Source organism: Callospermophilus lateralis, chromosome 17 (genome assembly GCF_048772815.1).
Source record: "Callospermophilus lateralis isolate mCalLat2 chromosome 17, mCalLat2.hap1, whole genome shotgun sequence".
Classification (NCBI taxonomy): domain Eukaryota; kingdom Metazoa; phylum Chordata; class Mammalia; order Rodentia; family Sciuridae; genus Callospermophilus; species Callospermophilus lateralis.
Window position 1 is genome coordinate 69946618 of NC_135321.1, and position 18573 is coordinate 69965190.

Consider the following 18573-nt stretch of genomic DNA (forward strand, 5'->3'; position numbering starts at 1 on the left):
AGGTATATTATAGTCCACCTATAACAATTATGAAAAAAAGTGCTAATAAGTTACTGACCACTCATTTTCTCTCACCGTCTTCACAACCCAATGTGTGTTACATCTGCATCATGTGCCAATGTGCACGGAGCACACCTCAAAGGCTCAGGGCCCCTCGAGGCCTGTGACCCCCGCCCTGGACCTCTGCAGACCACATGAGTGTGACATGCTCAGCTTTGACCACGGGCTCCTAAGAGGCCACTGGGGCTGCTCTGCTGGGAGCCACCCCTGCCTGCGCTCAGCATCTGGCGGCACCAGGGTGCCTGGATAGTCCCCGGGGGCCGCCTCTTTCCTCTCCCGTGAGCCTGGGCCAGGGGCGTACCGAGGTGCGGGAGGTCAAGGTCATGCCAGAGTCCTCCTGACTCAGAGGTGGAGGATGCAGCTGAGATCCAGTGCTGAGAAGTGATCACAGAGGGAGGAGAGGGCGGCAGATGGAGCTAGGCAGGGTGACAGAGGCATCCCCGAGCCTGGCGTCACAGCACGTGGGGCTGATCCCCAGAGAGGGACTGCGAGTGCAGGTGTAGGGGCCAAGGGGACCCCCCCATCCCACACAGCTCACCATCCCTGAAAGGTGGCCATCCAAACCACTGACCACCTCCCGGCCCTGCAATCCAAGGTGTACGGGTTTTGGATTGTGTGTTCGGGAGAATATTCAGCAGGGGGCCGGCAGGCAGGAGGGAGGGGGTGAAGGAAGAGCAATGGAGAAAGCACCTTCGCCACAGTTCCTGTGGTTTGGCCTCTTTGAGGTTTTCCCCTTCACGAGAGCCGTCCCTTCCTTGTCCTTTGGAAAGCAGCAGAGACAACAATCAGACACCAGCCGGGTGGCTGCAGGCTTCGGAGGCTTTGTGGGGACAGAGCAGGGTGGCCGCTGCTTGCAGCCCTGCTCAGGCCCAGACACGCAGGCAGGGCAGACAGACGCCTCCCAGGTCCCTGTGTGCAGGTGATGGCCGCCCGCCTCCCGGGGCGTCTCTCCCTGGGTGGTCCCAGGTGGCAGGGGTCCCCAGGCGCCCAGCTCACATGTTTCTCATGCCCGAGAGGGACATTCAGGATTGCAAACTGGCCCGAGCTTCCTAACCCCCTTTCCATATAAAGCTTATTTTTGCCCCAAATGTCGGATTTGCTTCTCCCCTGTCAAAGATGAGTTCTGCCAGTCCACACAAACCTTCACGGAGACTGTCCAGGTGGCCCAGTGCATTGATCAGGAATTCGGAGCTTCCCAACGGGATGTGGAGATCTGGGAAACCGCATGGGGTGACCACTCTCTGATTTTACGACCCCAACTTTATTGCCAAAAATAATAAAGGAAGCAGCGTGCCAGAGCCCAGGAGACGGCCGTCCCCACGGAATCCGCACAGGCCCTGAACCTTTCTGCACAGAAATTTCCTCTTTCTAGGAAGGGCCTGCCCAAGGGTCCCTCAGGACAGACTCCAGACAGCTTCATGAAGATTCGTCAAACGCTGCGTCTATGGTGAGATGTGCCTGGTTATCACAGCAAATAAAGGGGTGAGTGGAGGACTTAGGGATGGGGTGAGGATAGGGTTAGGGTGGGTGGGTGTTAGCATGGGGTTGGGGTTTGGGATGGTTGGAACTGGGGCTGGAAGACGCATGGGGGTTTGGGTTAGGGTAGGGTTGGGGTTAGGATAGGTTGGAATTGGTGTCAGGGTTAGGGTTAGGGTTGAGATAGGTTGGAATCTGGGTTATGGTTTGCATTGGGACTCGGTTTAGAGTTGATTTTATGGTTCACTTTATGATTAGGATTTTTATTGAGGTTATATGGGGTCTGACTATTAGTTATATGTTCTGGATCAATCTCCACGTTTTTGCAACTTTCCAAAGTGCTAGAAGTGACGATTGTGAAGTAATTTATTTGTTTTGTGTTTTTACTTACATGACAATGGTCTAAAGAAGTCAATGTTGCACTCATTTATCATTCTAAATCAATCTGAAGGTTTAATTTACCAGATTTGTACATCAAAAGGTTGACATTATGTATCCTCTCTCAAAATCCCTTAAAGCAGACGGGAGCAGTGGCTCATGCCTGTAATCCCAACAGCTTAGGAGGAAAGCTGAGGCAGGAGAATCATGAGTTCAAAGCCAGCCTCCGCACTAGCGAGGCACTAAGCAACTCAGTGAGACCCTGTCTCTGGATAAAATGCAAAAAAGGGCTGAGGATGTGGCTCAGTGGTCGAGTGCCCCTGAGTTCAATCCCTGGTACCAAAAAAAAAAAAAAAAGCCCTTAAAGCAGAATTTTTCAATTTATTTGTCTTCATTAACATTACATAGCCTGGTTATTCAGGAGTCTGAGGCAGGAGGATGGTGAGTTTGAAGCCATCCTGAGCAACATATCACGACACTGTCTCAAAATAAAAATCGGCAGTGTTGAAGGTGAGGCTGACCTGGCTGACCTGGGGCTCTGGGCTCAATCTCTAGTACCCCCCCCCCCCCCCCGCAAAAAAAAAGAAAATTACATCAAAATTACAGCCATCACAAAAAATTTAACTGTAGTTCAAGGTCTCATGCTCCTGGTTCCAGAATCCATTCTTTAGGTTAACAGAGACATCCTCCCTGCGTAACCACTCGTCCCAGGTGCCCTTCCATCGGGCAGTTCAGGGAGTGTGGACTGAAGAAATGGGACCTGGCGGCCCTGGTGCCAAGTGCTTTTACGTCCATAAAGTCACCACGCTGATTTGCTGACACCCCTGACGTGCTTCCAACGTGGAATCAGGGAGGGATCACGAGTTGAGATAAAAATATTTGAAATACCTGCATGCAAACATATCGCCATAATATCTTCAGAAACCCCATTTAATAGACATACCTGAATATTCTCCAGAAAGTAGCAAGAAATAATAAAGATTAAATGCGACGGGGCCCGGGTATGGTGAATGAATCCACCTTCCCGTTACCACCCTCACCTGCAGGACCACGGGTGGCTGCACCTATCCCAGCACTCAGAGCTCTGAGCAGGGCTGACGTCTTCTCGTGGCTCCTAGTGAATCGCCAGGGGAAGGAACCCTGCGGACACTCTGCCCACTTCTCACCTGGGGTTGGCCGTCCTGCCATGGCCCTCCGCTCCTTGCCTTTGGAAATGAGGATGAGGTCCGTGCAAAGTCCAGATGCCCTTAGGAAACATACCTGGAGTCAAAGAAATGCAATTCACATTACCTAAGAAGGCCCCTGGGCGAGATAATTCCAGTCCCACTACCATGATGCCAAAGAAGATTTCCTCCTTTGTTTTAGGGTTTTCTTTGATGTGTTTATACACTCACTTTTGGTACCCCTAAAGGAGGCCCAACCAGAGCGTCAGCCTGCCAATTGGCACCAACAGGGATTTTGCTTTATAAATTGTCATTTTCTGAAAATAATTTCGATTTCTTTAATGGGGGAATGCAGCCCATATTTTTGTCTCAGAATGGAAATAAGATCTCGGCACTGAGAAGACACAAGGGCAGAGCCAGCTGGGGTCCTGCAGAGGCTTTGGGGTGTTGCTGTTTGGAGTTGAGCACTTTTCTCTCCAGCTGCAGGTCTTCTGGACACAGGATGCTGGAGGACTCTTTGTTTGAGGGCCCTCCTGAGTAGCCTCCACAAGAGAGGGTGGTGTGTCCCTCCTCCAGGTCTCTAGTTCAAAACCACGACCAAAGACCCAGACTTTCAGCAGAAGAAATGGCCAGGATTCTCAAACCCTGGGGGACAGAGGCCAGTAAGGACACCTGGAGACCCTGCCGGGCAGTCTGTTCCCACCTGGCCATCTCTCCTATTCCCTGAAGCCTCCTTGTGTTGGATCTCAGGTGGAATACAGGCCACAGAAGTCTCTCTTCTTAACTTTTCACTCCTTCCCTACTCCCAAGTGTCTATTTACTATCTTATGTCACCTGAATTAGATCCTTCCTGGGCTGATGTAATATGAATCACAGTCCCCCTGGGGTTTACCCACAAATTGAGAGCCTCAGGTAAAACTACCATTTTGGATCTCATTGTCTACCAAATCTCCGCCTCCACCACACTATTTCCAGGGGTGATCAGTGGGTTTGTCTGCTTTTTCATTGCTGTGACAAAATACCTGAGAAAATCAACTTAGAAGGAGTAAAGGTTTGTTTGGGCTCCTGATCTCCGTGGTTTCAGTCCATGGTCACTTGGCCCTGTTGCCTGTGGGTCTGTGTTGAGGCAGACAAGCAGGTCAGGGGAGCAGTGATGGGGCAGAGGCCCTGTGGGCTTGGACAGGTGATCGCCTGCTGGGGGAGTGGTGGGTGAAGGCTGTGAGGAGCCCGTGGTCCTCATCACAGCCCCTGGGCAGGCGGAAGAGACCAAGGGGAGGGCGAGCTGGGACGTGGGGAAGGAGCTCCACTGTAGACGCATTAAGCCTGAGAGGCCTGTTAGCCCTCACAGCAGCGTCACTATGCCACGCCGGCCAGGCGTTCAGGCACGGGTCAGCCACACGACGTTTCTGCTCCTCGGGGCATCAATGACCAGCGGCACTCAGTGGGCAGAAGCCGGCGGGGAACATGGTAGGGACAGGGGGAAGGCGGGTTCACAGTGCTACGGACCCAAGAGCCCACACGTGGCGGTTTGGGCGCAGAGCCAGTTGCCCCAACACCGGATGGACGGTCACCGTGGACGACTGGGTCGCTTACCAACAGCTTCAACGTCTGGTGAGATGGCAACGTCTCTGTGTCCTCACATGGCAGAAGGGGCCGAAGAGACCCCCTGGGGTGGCTTTGGGCACTAAGCCCTTCCTAGGAGACTTCACAACCTGATCCCCCGCGAGGCCCCCTCTCCCCTCCTGCCTCGGAGAGCAGGCTGCGCAGGTGGGCCTCAGAGAGGAAGCCAACACGCGGAGCTCAGCAAGGACCCCCCGGAACGAGGAGACAGCTGCATGGCCATCCGAAGCCACCAGCGTCACTATGTCACACTGTTTGGGTTATGACCAATCACAGGGCCAGGCCCGGGAATTAGCGCCTTCTGTCAACAAGGAGTGGTCAGATCACAGAAGGGCCGTCCTTAGGAAGCACGAGGGATTTCACAAAGCGGAGAAGGACCCGGAAGGGGCGCTGAGGCCACCTGGAGAGAATGATCATGGCCGTGACCAGGACGTCTTGGCGCATAATGAGTTAAGGGAAGACTCTAGGAGGATCGTTGATGGGCAAAGTGTGGGGTTTGGCGGGTTCGAGTCCAGACGAGGTTGGGAACCCTAACAGCAGAGCTTGGGGGGACAGGGAGTGTTTGTCAGAGAGCCGGACACTTGACAATGAGACGTGGAGAAAACCACTTCTGCAAAAGCCAGGGACAGACAGCCACAGGGCTGGGTGGCCATCTGGGTGGACAGTGAGGTCTGTGAGGCTGTGATCGGGGTGGAGAGGAAGGACATGCGCTGAGTTTACAGCCAGGTGACCAGGGGTCGGTTCCAGAGTCACTGTATTGAGGAGCACCAGGGGACAGGGCTAGATGGCGTCATCTTTGGCCAGGAGATAGAGTCTAGGAGCAGAAGTCGGGAGGAGGGAAGCCCCACACAGGCCAGGCGTCCACAAAGGCTGGACACGAGGGGAGGTCCAGAGGGCCCTGAGGGGATGGGAGAATTGGCTCATCCCAGACCAGGAGCCTCCAGAGACTGCCGGAGGCCGGAGGGGAAGAGGCTGAGTGACTGTGGAGGCTGGCTCGCCCAGAGCCGACAGGATGGCAATGTTCCAGAACAATCCAGACGCAGGGTGTGAGATCCAGACCCGAGGGCAGCGAGGCTGAAGAGAAGAGGCAGACAGACAGACGTGGGACTGCACAGATGGCAATGTATTTGGGACTTGGTGACAGATGTGGTCCCGGGGGGCGGGGGCAGTGAGATGAGGTGAGTTCCTGACATTTGGCTCAGAATAGCGGCACGTCTGGTTTATCTCAGGCTAACACCAAAGACCTCAGGTGCGTCCCTGGTGCAGAAGGCGCCTTACCAACCTAGAGGTCCTGCTTATCTGTGGGATGCGGGGAGCTGTGTGGGAGCCTGGCCAGGGCTCTGGGGGGAATCATGGCGGCTGCATTCAACATGGCAGCCGTCAGGTCAAGCGGAAGCAGGCAGCCGGGCTCGAGAAGGATCTGCCCCAACAGGGGAGCCGGGAGGACGAGAAAACCAACACGGTGGCCTCACAGACTGCCCTGCCCCGCCCCAGGAGGCCCGCCTTTTCCCAAGGCCACTGTGGTGCCTTGAGTGTGACGGGGCCCCGGGTGTGGGATGAAGACAGAACTCCTGAGGTTCCCCTGCCCCAGGCCATTTCTCTCCTTCTGATGACCAGGCCTTGGGGGCCCTTTTCCTCCATCCCACTGGAAGGTCACCAAGGAGGGCAGCGGGCCCAAGGCTGCTCTGGGGCTTCTCAGGCAGTCCAGGGGGACTGGGCAGCTTCCCTCCATCCAGCCGTGGCTGGTTCGCCCCGAAAATGTCTGAAGGGCACAGTGAGCATGGACGTCCATCCTCGGAAACCCGCTTCTTTGAGATGCACGTCCCCTCTGTCATTACGGAGTGGACCCTGGTACGTAGGAAGCTTGGTGATACCTGTTACCAGCATCGTACCCTCCCTGCTCTGGCTAACGGGCAAAGTGTCCTCAGACGAACTGTCTTCATTCAGTCAGAAACACTTGCTGGGCACCTACTGTGTGCCAGGCCTTCTCCGGGCAGTGGGACTAGGCAGCGAATGGGCGGGGGAGTGGACAGACTCAAAATCTTTGCCCTGGTTGAGCTATATTCTAATGGAGGAAGAGAAAATGTGATTTTCAAAACACAAAATAGGGGCTGGGAGTGTAGTTTGGTGGCAGTGCCCCTGCCTGGCATGCGTAAGGCCCTGGTTCTCTCCCCAGCACTAGGGAAAAAAAAAGTGCTTAGGAGAAAATTCCAAGTAAGGTGAGGGGCACTGGAGCTGGGAACCTGTAAGTGGGAGACCTCACCTGGAGACCCTCAGGGAAAGCCTTGAAGCCCTGCACAAGCTCTGTTGGGCCCAACTTTTATTTTGGTGCTGGAACTCAAGGGTGCTTTACCACCGAGCCACATCCCCAGCCCTTTCTAATTTTTTATTGTGACACAGGGACCCACTCAATTGCTAAGGTTGGCCTCCAACTTTTGATCCTCCTGCCTCAGCCTCCAGAGTCGCCCAAACCCCTTCTGTCTAAACCCTTAATTCCTCTCCTGGCTGCATCTTGAGAGGAGGAAGAGGTTTCCATAGAGCCCAGCTCCCCCTGCCCACTGGGCAGGAACCTGGCTGCAGTAGAAAACACAACTGCCCTATTTTCTGTATTAAAATGCCACACTGGGGTCTGCTGACCCTGCCCCAGGCTCCTGCTCCTCCCACTGCCCCCTTCCTGGAGCCTGTGACCGGGGAGTCCTGATCCAGGGTCCACACAGGACAGAGACAGAGGAGGCCCCTCCTCCTGGAGGCTCCTGTGCCAGGCCACCTGCATCGGCAGAGACCCCTCCTGTGGGTCACGTCCGTTTTCTTGCATTTCCTCCCCGTCCCCTGGCTTCCTTCCCCTGCTCCCCTGGCTCCTTCTGCCGCACCCAGCTGGGAAGCCGGAGAGACGAGCAAGCCCTCCCCGTACCAGGAAGAACGTCGACCCCGAGCAGGAGCCTTCTCCAAGAACAACGGCTTACCAGAAAGAAAGATTCTCAGCTGCCAAGAAAAGCCTCTTGTGTCGATCCCTGAGGGGGCTGCCGCGGGCAAAGCCGGCCGGGTTCTCTAGGGAGAAGACTATTGCCAGAAATGAGAACATGCTAGAAGGAGCAAGAATAGCTCCCAGGAGACCATGTTGAAATGGAGAGAGTGTCAGCGCGTGTGAAAGAAGGAGGGGAAGCTACAGGCATGGAAGTCAAAAGGTGGGAAGATGAGACACAGAAAGTCACAAGAGAGCAGGAGCTGACAGCAGAGGAAACTGGAAGAAAATTAAGGAATGAATGTCTATTCTTTTCCTTCGGCAATTGGCACATGTAACTTGCAGATCGAATCAGATTCATACTCGCTGCTGCGAGTGATGCAGTTCACAGAAGAGAACCTCGTAATTGGGCTTCTCTTGCCTTGATACATTTTCTGTTTCTATAACAAAATGCCCAAGACCGAGTCATTTATAAAGTAAAAAGGTCTATTTTATCTCATGATTCTGGAGGCTGAGAAGGTATCAGATTCTGCTCGGCTTTTGGTGAGGGGCCTTACACTGATGCGTGGCAGAAAAGTGGGAAAGCAAGTGGGTGCAGGTGAAAGAGAGGTCACAGGATGACAGAGGAAGTAGGAGAAAGCCAAGGACATGAACTTGCTTCATAGCAGCCACTCTCATGAGAGCTAATCCATTCCCCTGAGAATTAATCCAGTCTCAAAAAAGAGACACCCATCCTTCTTAAAGACCTAATATCACTCCATTGGCAACCAAATTCCAGCAAGAGTTTTGTTGGGGACAAACCATATCCAACCATCACACCTATTTAATAGTTTGATCTTCTTCCCAAAGAAGAGTGTTTAGGTAAACGCTGAACGGCCCAGAACACTGGCCCCAGCATGCTGCCCTTTATGTCCTTTAGCTTGTCATCTTGTCATTAATCCATGCACGTGGTGGGGTCGGCGCTGGTAGAAGAGTATGGCAATTGATAACCAAATTCTGTTGGTGGCCTGGGCAGGAGGGTGGCCTATTCTTCTTGTGTCCTCTCTCAACACCACACAGGTCTGAAGAATGTTGTACATGTTACCTATTACAAATAGACAGGGGGAAGAAAAATAAATATTTGAAGCCCTGAAGAAACCCAAAAGTGTTTCCTGAGCTTCCTACAAGAATAAACACGGGGGCGGGAGATCGGCAAGGTACATCTCACTCCCAGCCCTCTGCCCCCCATATCACCGCCAAATCCCAGCAGGATGAGCCATCAGGAAGTCAGACACCCAGATGGGTCTGTTCCGGTGTCCTTCCCTCTGACCCTCCTGGGACCACTCCTGACTTGAAGATGTTTTATGGAAATTAAAGTGACCTGCTCAAATGTGAATTCACTCACCTGCATGTGTGTCCTGTGGAATAATAAATCCCTGACTGTCCACAAAGTTTCTGTTGCTACACGGTGCACTTGGGCTGATTTTATTCAGTGTGTCTAATTGTGGTTTCTTTATGTCTCAAGCATCATAAAAACCAAAGTGCCCCAAACTCTGCATTTCTACAACTGTTGAAATGGATCACGATACAGATGTCAGTGACTCCTCCCCCCACCTCTCTCTCTCTCTCTCTCTCTCTCTCTCTCTCTCTCTCTCTCTCTCTGTGCCAGGGATTGCTCCCAGGGCCTCCTACATGCTCAGCAAGTATACTCTACTGCTAAGTTACCCCTCAGCCCTCCGCCCTTTTTTATTTTAAGACCGAGTCTTGCTAAGTTGCCCAGGCTGGCCTCGAACTTGCCATCCTCCTGCCTCAGCCTCCCGAGTCACTGGGATTACAGGTATGCGCCAGAGCGCCGGGGGCCATATTTCTCTTAATCCACCCTGACATCTACTTTGCAAAATTACCATTTCCTTTCATTCCCTACCAAACACAGCTGTGCATGTTCAGTAGTGAAGGAAGAATCTAGAACAAAGAAACACCCCCCTGGTAGATCAATTCAACCTAAGGGAGAAAATAAAATAAGACCTTTACCTCTGCATTCACCTGGAGAAGTTTGCTGGTCAGTGCTCCAGAGGGGGAACCAGCCAAAATCGGCAAGACAGATGAATGCATGGAGGCCGGGAGACGCACGTTACCATGAGGAAAATCACAAAGACTCTGTGTCAGTAAACAACGTGAAAACAGGCTCCATCTGAGCTTCTCCCATTGTGTGAGAAAGCGTATGGAGGGCTGGCCCCTGCGTCGGGTTTCTCCCCCGTCATTGCTATTTTGGGTCAGCAGTTATTCACACCGTTTTCTGGAAGGATCCTTACTTGGCTGTGATGTGGGACAGATGGCCTCGGGGTGTTCCGCCGAGGGTCCCCCCGAGAGCTCCGGCTCCCCAAGTTGCCCTGCGCTGCCTCCGTGGGGAATCTCGCTTGGCACTTTCTGCTCTGGAAGAGCCTCTTCTCCAAGCCCATGTGCGGGACACCAGAGCTGCTCAACTGAAGCCAACCTAGCCCCGGGCCCAGGCCAGGGAGGCTGCCGGCGGCAGGAGCCACAGATGTGAAATGAGAAACAGTCCCCGACAGTCACCCCCACTGGAGATGCCAGGCCCCGGGGAAGCGTCCTCCCGAGCCAGGGAGGAGTTCCAAAGGAGAAAAGCCCTTGTCACCACACGGCCCCCAGCCGCAGACCCAGGTTCTCAGACGGCAATGGCACAGGAGCCGATTCCCACCTCCGGCCCGACCTGGGCCCCTGCTGACTCTGCCCTCTGTTGGCCACCGGCCCCCTTTCCCAACGGTCCACGTGACTTGGCATTTCTCACTGGGACCTGGCCAACTAATGCCCACCCGTGCCCAGCACACGGCCTTTCTGTACCCCCTGGGATTATCAGTCCGCCTTCCCCCAGAACGAACTTTGGAGCGGGTCCTGAGTGGCCGCGACGAGTTGGCTAAGGAGCACCAAGTGAGCAGGTCAGGCGGTGGGGACAGGCCCAGGCCCAGGGCTCCCAAGAGTCTGGCGAGATGAAAGCATTTCCTTCCGTGGGGCTGGAGCGGGTAGTGGAACAGGGCCTGGCAGGTCAATGTGGGCAGGAACCAGAGGTGGCCTCATGGTTTAGCCAAGTGTCCCCCCAAAAGTCCACATGCTCAAAGAGCCTCGTCACCAGCCCGTGGCACAGTCAGGAGTGGCAGAACCTTTAGAAGTGGGACCTGGAGGAGGAGGTGGGTCATGGAGGTGATTTGGACCCGGGCCTCTCCCCTTCTCTCCCTTCCTTCCTGGCCACCATGAGGTGAGGCGAGCAGCCATGTGCTCTCTGCCATGAGGTTTCCCTCCCGACAGGCCCAGAGGCGGTCACGCCAGGCCATCAGGCATTGAAGCCCCTGAACCAATGAGCTGAAATAGGTCTTTCCGTCTGCTAAGTTGATTTCCTCAGGTAACTTGTCACAGCCACAGAAAACTGACTGGCACCTTCAGGAATCAGCTCGTGCTGTTGAAGGAAAGAAACTGGCTCTCTAGTCACCAAAGGGTTTCACACCCAACACTGCCATGGCCTGGTTTGGATTGGAAAAATCCCAAAGGCCGCCATGTAGAGAATGAATTGGGATGAGGGATGAGACGAGAGTGGAAGTGAGGGCCACTGGAACAGTCCAGAGATGAAGTGAGGGACCATGGAGGGAATGTGCGACCATTGGGGGCAAAGAGAAGCAAACAGACTCCAGATACATGTTAGGGGCAATTTAGAAAGAATCTGCAGGCGGATCTGATGGGTGAGGGCAAGTGTGGATTGAGAGCGAGAGAGGAGGGGGGAAATATAAGATTAACTCCTTGGTCCCCGCCTGGGGCAACTGGGAGAGGGTGGTGACAATGGCTGAGATTGGCAGAGAAGCAAATTTCATAGTAAAATTCTTGAGTTTGGTTTTGGGTGTGGGCAGTTTGAGATGCTCATGAGATACCCAAACGGAAACCTCCAGAAGGTTTGGCTGTGGGCAAATGGCGCAGGAGATGTGGGCAGAGATCAGGGGGGAAACGGAAGTCCACGAGTTGTCCGTGGGCGATGGTCTTCCCAGCCCAGCTGTGAGCGGCAGGGACACTGAGAACCTACGGCCACCTTTCCCCATGCCCAATGGGTTTCAAGTCCCCTCGCTGAGAGCTTGGACAAGCCGCCTTTTCCAGTTTGCTTTGAGCTACTTCAAGGCGTGTTATAAAAGGTTGGTTTTGAAATCCAAAGTATAGGAAAAGCCTCACAAGGATGGGGACGGGCCATCCTACAAACCCAAATGGTTCCCGGTCGCCGGGGCCATCTCCAGGCCCCTCTGCCCACACAGGAGCTGCCACGAGGCTCATCAGCCGAGGACCAGGCAGCTCTGGTCAGGAGAGGTGGCCAGATGAGGGGGGAAGCTGAGCATCTGACAGCATGGATACCGGCACCGGGACTTCGTGACCCTCCCCTGGAAAAACAAAAACCTCCCCCACACCCCCAGCCTCAGGAGGAGTCTCTGCAGCACAGTCAGGAACCAGGCTAGAGAGGAGCCCGGCTGGAAGGAGGTGCTGAAAGCAGCCGAGAGAGATTGATGGGCAGAGCTGGGCCCTCAGGCATGTGCTCGCCATCTGTCAGGCGGAGGGAGCCGGCCAGCCCTCCATGGTTATTCAGAATTAAAAGAATATTCTCCGGTTTGACTGACACCCTGAGCAGCCCCAGCCAAGACGGTTGGGCTCTGGGATCCAGATGGGATGGAGGGGCCTCTGCTCTCCTGAGGGAGATGCCTGGGGAGGGCTGGGCCACCCAGGGTTTGCAGTGGGGGGGGCAGGGGGACTCCCCGGGGCCCAGGAGGAGCGTGTGGCTTGGCCCCAGGGCAGGCCTGGGCCTGAGCTGGGACTTTGATATGCAGCTGGGCTTCAAAGACAGGGGCGAGACTGAAAGAAACTGTTCTTCACACATTGTCCCTGCCCCGTGGGATCCCGTCAGACAACAGTCATGCCCAAATCGCCAGGCACCTCCTGCAAGGAAATAATCAACAATAGACTTCTTCCTGAGAACGTCGGTGTAGAGATGAATCTCTTCCCTCCCTTCAGACTCTTTTTTCAGTACCAACCTGCTGACTTCACCAGATATCCAGGTATCCCTCCCTGCGGGGACCTTCTTCCAAGAAGGACCCTGTCCCCGTCCCACTGAACTCAGGCTAGAGAAAGTGACTCGCTTGGAGCCCTGGAACGTGGGCAGAAGTGGAAGACATCCCCTCTGGGTGAGTAGCTGGCCCAGGACGGAGCACCACGGAGCAGAGCGGTGGACGACCTGTAACGAAGCCCTGCAGAGAGTGAGGCATGGGCCCTTCTTCCTAAACCACCGAGATTGGGCTTCTGATTGTTTCCCCAACCCCCCCCCCCCACCATTGACACCGTCTGGTAAGGGTAGGAGAGCTGGAGATCGCAGGCCAGGTGAGGGGTTTGGGCACCACATGTTTCAATAGCTCTGCTTTGCACGTGTGTGGGCTCTTTTTTTAATTTTATTTGATCAAATTCTTGACACTTCCATCTTGGTATTTGATCTAATCTCTCTAAAGATGGGTGGGTAAAAGTCAAATTTTAAGTATAGCATCTATTTTAGTTAATGAAAAAAAAAAGAAGAAGAAGAAGAAGAAGAAGAAATTCTGCTCCTGTGAATCCATTCCAAGATCATCACGGAGTCCCTCCAGGGTGAGACCTACCCGCAGGCCCTGGGACCCTCGCAGAGAACACCCAGATCTGTGTGTGGCAGAGGGCTCCCTTGGGTTCCGGGACACTTCCAATGTGATTGCTGCAGCTCAGCATCTTTCTAGTGAGCTTCCCCGCGAGATGCCTGCGTTGGCTCTCAAGACCAAAGTGCGAGGCCCACAGTGCTCAGTGACCCGGGGGGTGGGCTCACCCCCATCCGACAGAGGCTCTGAGACCTGTGAGCCGCTTAGCTCCAGCTAACAGGTTGAAATGGCGTGAACTGGGCCACTCATGTGCTGATCCCATGACCACACCTGGCAGCTGGTGTCAAATGGCCAACATCCCTTCTGCCACATGGCGGGGACAGCTCCAGCATGCTCCAGACACCCACTCAGGAGGTGGGGGACCCTCAACATCCCTTGCCATGACATTCTGTGGCAGAAGCTAGGAAGGTTGGTGGAGGCGCCAATGGCTCTAGAACAAGACAGTGCTCACCTGGCCAGGCGGGAGCCTTCGAGCACAGAAGGGAGGAGTCCTCAATTCCAGCTCCTCCTGTCCCCGGGCCCTCAGGTGCTCTCTGAGAGACCCATGGGTGGGAGCCCGCGGCCCCTCGCTGACCTTACCGAGTCAATGTGAGGATTAAATGAGATACTCCGTGGACAGCAGGCCTGGCGCACTGAAACAGGCCACAACACTATACGTGACACAGTGAAGCCTGGGGAGTGGACCTGTCAGCATTTGAATTTATGGCTCAGGAATGTCACGAAGGTCCCCTTTCAGCCAAGGCCCATAAGTTCTGCTTCTCTGTTCCTTGGAGTCTCTTCCTGGAGCCTCCAACATACGTATCTGGCTCAGGCCTCCACTGGCCCAGATAACAACTATCGCATTTAAGAAGTCAACTCAAAAACTCATCTCTTGCCCGTTCTTGGTACACCTTTACGTTTTACTAGAACACATCCTACTTTAACTTTCTAAGAGTTCAATAATTGTAAGTTTTTCAGTTCTTGAAAGTTTGAAAATGACTTCATTTTGTCCCCACATTTGATTCATGGTTTGGCTGGGTATAGAAACCTGGATTGAAAATCGATTTGCCTCTAACTATTTTTAAATAGGTAATACCTGTCTTGTATTTATTTATTTTTATGTGATGCTGAGAACCAAACCCAGCACCTCACACGTGCTGGGCAAGTGCTCTACCCCTGAGCTCCAGCCCCAGCCCCATCCTCTAATATTTAAAGGTATTATTTAACTGCCTTCCAGCTCCTAGGGATGTTATGGGGAAAACCAACATTATAATCTTTGTCATTCCATTGTGTATCAACGCTTTTCCTTCTCTTTCTAGAAGCTTCTGGGAAATTGTTTTTTATCTTGGCCCATGTTCTGTTATTATGACAAAACACCTGAAACCGGGTGATTTATAAAGAAGAGTTGTTTGGCTCATGGTTCTGGAGTCTGGGAAACCCAAGCACACCCCACTGGCATTTGGCAAGGGCCTTCTTGTTGCATCAACACATGGTGAAGCCTGGGTGTGGTGGAACATACTTGTAATCCCAGCATCTCAGGAGGCTAAGGCAGGAGGATCGCAAGTTCAAGGCCAGCCCCAGCAACTCAGCAAGGCCCTAAGCAGCTCAGAGAGACCCTGTCTCAAAATAAAAAATAAAAAGGGCCAAGGATGTGGCTGAGTGGTTAAGAGCCCCTGGGTTCAATCCTTATCATGGAGGCACGCGCACGTGCATGCACACACATGCACACACATGCACACACACAATCACAGCAGAGGGATCTGCATGGTAAGACACAGCAACCTACTAGTTCTCTTGCTCTTCTTATAAAGCCACTAATGCCATCCTGGGGACCCCACCCTTATCTCCTCATCTAATTCTGATTTCCCTCCCAAAGCCCTGCCTTCAATACCACTGGCATGTGAGCTTGGGGATTAACTCTCTAACACCTGGATGTTAGGGGGACACATTCAAACCACACGGTAACTTTGATGTCTGGAATTTGAAATTTTACAGTGAAATATTTGAAATTCCTAATTTAAGAAAAAAAAATTTCAAATGAAAAAGTGAATTTGAAATCCCATGGTAACAGGGAGTGGCTTTCATTCATCATTCTGGGTGCGTAAAGGGCAGGCCGAGTCTGGAACTGTCCGGCAGGACTTCCTGCAGTGGTGGACTAGATCCACTTGTTCAAAGTGGCACTCCCTGGCCACCTGCAGCTCCTGAGCACCTGAAATGTGGCTAGGGTGACAGAGGAACTGATGTTTTCATTTCAGCTCATTTCCCTCTACTTAGCCTAAGGGTTAAGGGCTACCACACGGAAGAGTGCAGATCTGAAAATTCATGCGTAAATTCTGATGAGTTTTTTTTCTTCATCTTTTATTTTTTCTCTTTTTGTCTGGTTCCGTTTTGAATTCTTCATTTTTAGGTAAACCTCAATTGACCCTCTCAAGTTTCTTACATTTTATTTTTTTTCCCATCTCTCTTTTTTTTTTTTTTTTTTTCCTTTCCTTCATTTGGAACATTTCCTTTATTTTTCATTTTGACTTTTCTACTGACATTTTTATTTTGCTTTTTTCTTTAGGTTTCAAAAGCTCTTCTTATCATCCGGTTGGTTGCTTTTAAAGGGTCCTCTTCATAATCTACAGATGCAATAGGGCCACTTTATCTTTTAGGGTTTTTTTCAAGTTTTTATGTATTCTGTCCATTTTCTATCCTTCTAAGCTCCTTTTAGTCTGTCTCTGTCAAGTTAATGGTGCCCCTTAGCTGTCTGGTAATCCAGGGCTATTTGCTCATTTTTAAGATTTAAGTGCTGGGAGTCTGATTGAAAGCTCTGTGCAGGGGCCCAGCTTCTCGCCTGGCGGAGCTTCTCTGACAGCCATCAGGTGACAAGTCGACTCCTTAAATGTCAGTGTCAAAGTCTTCTCAAGGGCCATTTAGTTTCCCACGAGAAGAATCCCTCAGCCGTGTGCCTGCAGGAGGTCCCGGGCAGACCAGGGACAGTGTTTCCCTTCCGATGTTCCAGGGGCGAGGGCAACAAGTCCACAGGTCACCGTGAGACGTCCACCACCCCCTCCCATCCCTAACCCTGCGCCCGACTCCTCTCCTGCACTTCACGGGCTCCACCCTCCGCCTCCAACTTCCAGACTCCTGGGGAGAGGATGCTGGCTTCCCAGGGGTCTGGGAAACTTCATCCAGATCCTCCTCACCTGCCTACGTCTCCCACTATTTATTCACACAGACCTTTTTTTTGTTTTATGATTATAACCTTTCTTTTTTTTAATTTTTTTATTATTAGTTGTTCAAAACATTACAAAGCTCTTGACATATCATATTTCATACATTTGATTCACGTGGATTATGAACTCCCATTTTTACCCCGTATACAGATTGCAGATTCACATCGGTTACACATCCACTTTTTTACCTACTGCCCTACTAGTGCATGTTGTATTCTGCTGTCTTTCCTATCCGCTACTATTTCTAGCAAATGTCACACTGATTTCCAACTTTTCTTGCTCACGTGGCTTTCTTTATTTTCTATTGATTTGACCTCAGATCCCACTATCTCAGGGATTCAAGGATTGGTTTAGCCCATAACATTTTTTATGTTCTCCAATTCTTTGGGCACCTCTAGCTTGCAAATGTATTCTAATCTTATTTATTTGTTCACACATTTCTTCCTTTACATGTTAACCAGGAACTTGTTTCCAAAGAATGTTCACCTAAGTCTCGAGTCTCCTTTGGGTCCTTCCTACTTGGCCTAGATGGTTGTGTCTGTGCTAAATTCCTGCATTACTTTTCTCTTGTTATTCTCTAAACAATATAGTACAGCAACTATTTACCTTGTATTTACATTGTGTTTGGTATTAATTATAAGCAATCTAGAGATGATTTAAAATACACAGGAGATATGGGGGTGGTTATATGCACCGACTATGTCATTTCATATAAGGCGCTTGAGCATCTGCAGATTTTGGTATCCTTGGGGCGTCCTGGAACCTTCCAATTATGAGGGATAATTGTGTACAAATTCAAGGTATTGTTGTCTTCTTATTGCCTATGTCTTTCCGGAGGGTTAAATGACACTTGGAGAGGCCGTACTGCCAAATCTCCTGTTTTGAAGATGCTGAAGGCAACCTACCACACTACAGGCCTTGCGAACCGTCAGACTGAACTGTGTCAGAAGTCCAAGGCCACCTCCCAGCCTCCCCTGCCTGAGCTCAGAACAGGCAGCCTAACACCACAGAGGCCGACACAGAGGGAAACGAGGTCCCTTGGGATGGCGACTGTGCAGAGGGCTGAGCCCTACTGCCTCAGATGCCTCAGCAACCCAGTGACACATTATTACTCTGGTTACAGAGAAGTGAAATGAACTGTCCAAATATCAGCCAGCAAGTGGTAGGGAAGTTCTGAGTCCTACATCCCATTCGGCATCCACCACAGTCTAAATAATTTGCCTAAGCAGGGGCTAGGTTGACGAGTCGGGTGGTCAGTTCTCCACCAACTGTAACCAACACGGCCATGCAAATGCACACTTTTGCATACACACATTATACAAAACCCTGATAACCCCAGGAGCAATTGCAACAAGCACATAACAGTAGCAGTAAATAAAATCCAGTCTTCTGGAGAGACGGGCTGGGCAAGTTCTTTAAATCTGATTTAAAGTTAGGTTGAGGGAAACATGCTATATAGAATCTTCATTTAAAACCTGGGAATATGACGCTGGGGACTCAGCTCAGTGGTAGAGGACCTGCCTAGGATGCACAAGGCCCTGAATTCAATCCCCAGTATTGGAGGCAAGGGGTTGGGGCAGGGGGCTTGGAGTGCAAGTCCTTTGTTTAAAGTCTGTTTCACGTCCCAGGAAAAGAACATTGTCTTTCTTAGGCTTTGTCTAAGAGTAGAAGCCCCTCTGCTTGGAGACAGACCACTTCAGATGTCCCAGGGAAACATATAGAAGCAAAAGAAAACTGTGTTTCCCACAACTAGCTTCACCCCAAACATCAACAGCCTATCATGCACCCCAAACTGCATGGTCCAGCTCATGGGTCACCAGGAGAGGCAGCCAGAGGCGGAGGGCAGAGGAAACCACTTACAGCAACATAGCTTTGTCTCCTAGTTAATATCCGAGTGACCAATAAGGTGCAGGACCCTGGGGTAAAAGGTCACCAGCATGTAGACCTCAAGGTGGAGTTTTTGAGACTTCTAGTGTAAAGGTTGGTTAAGATTTAAACCAACCTTCCCACCCAAGACAGCT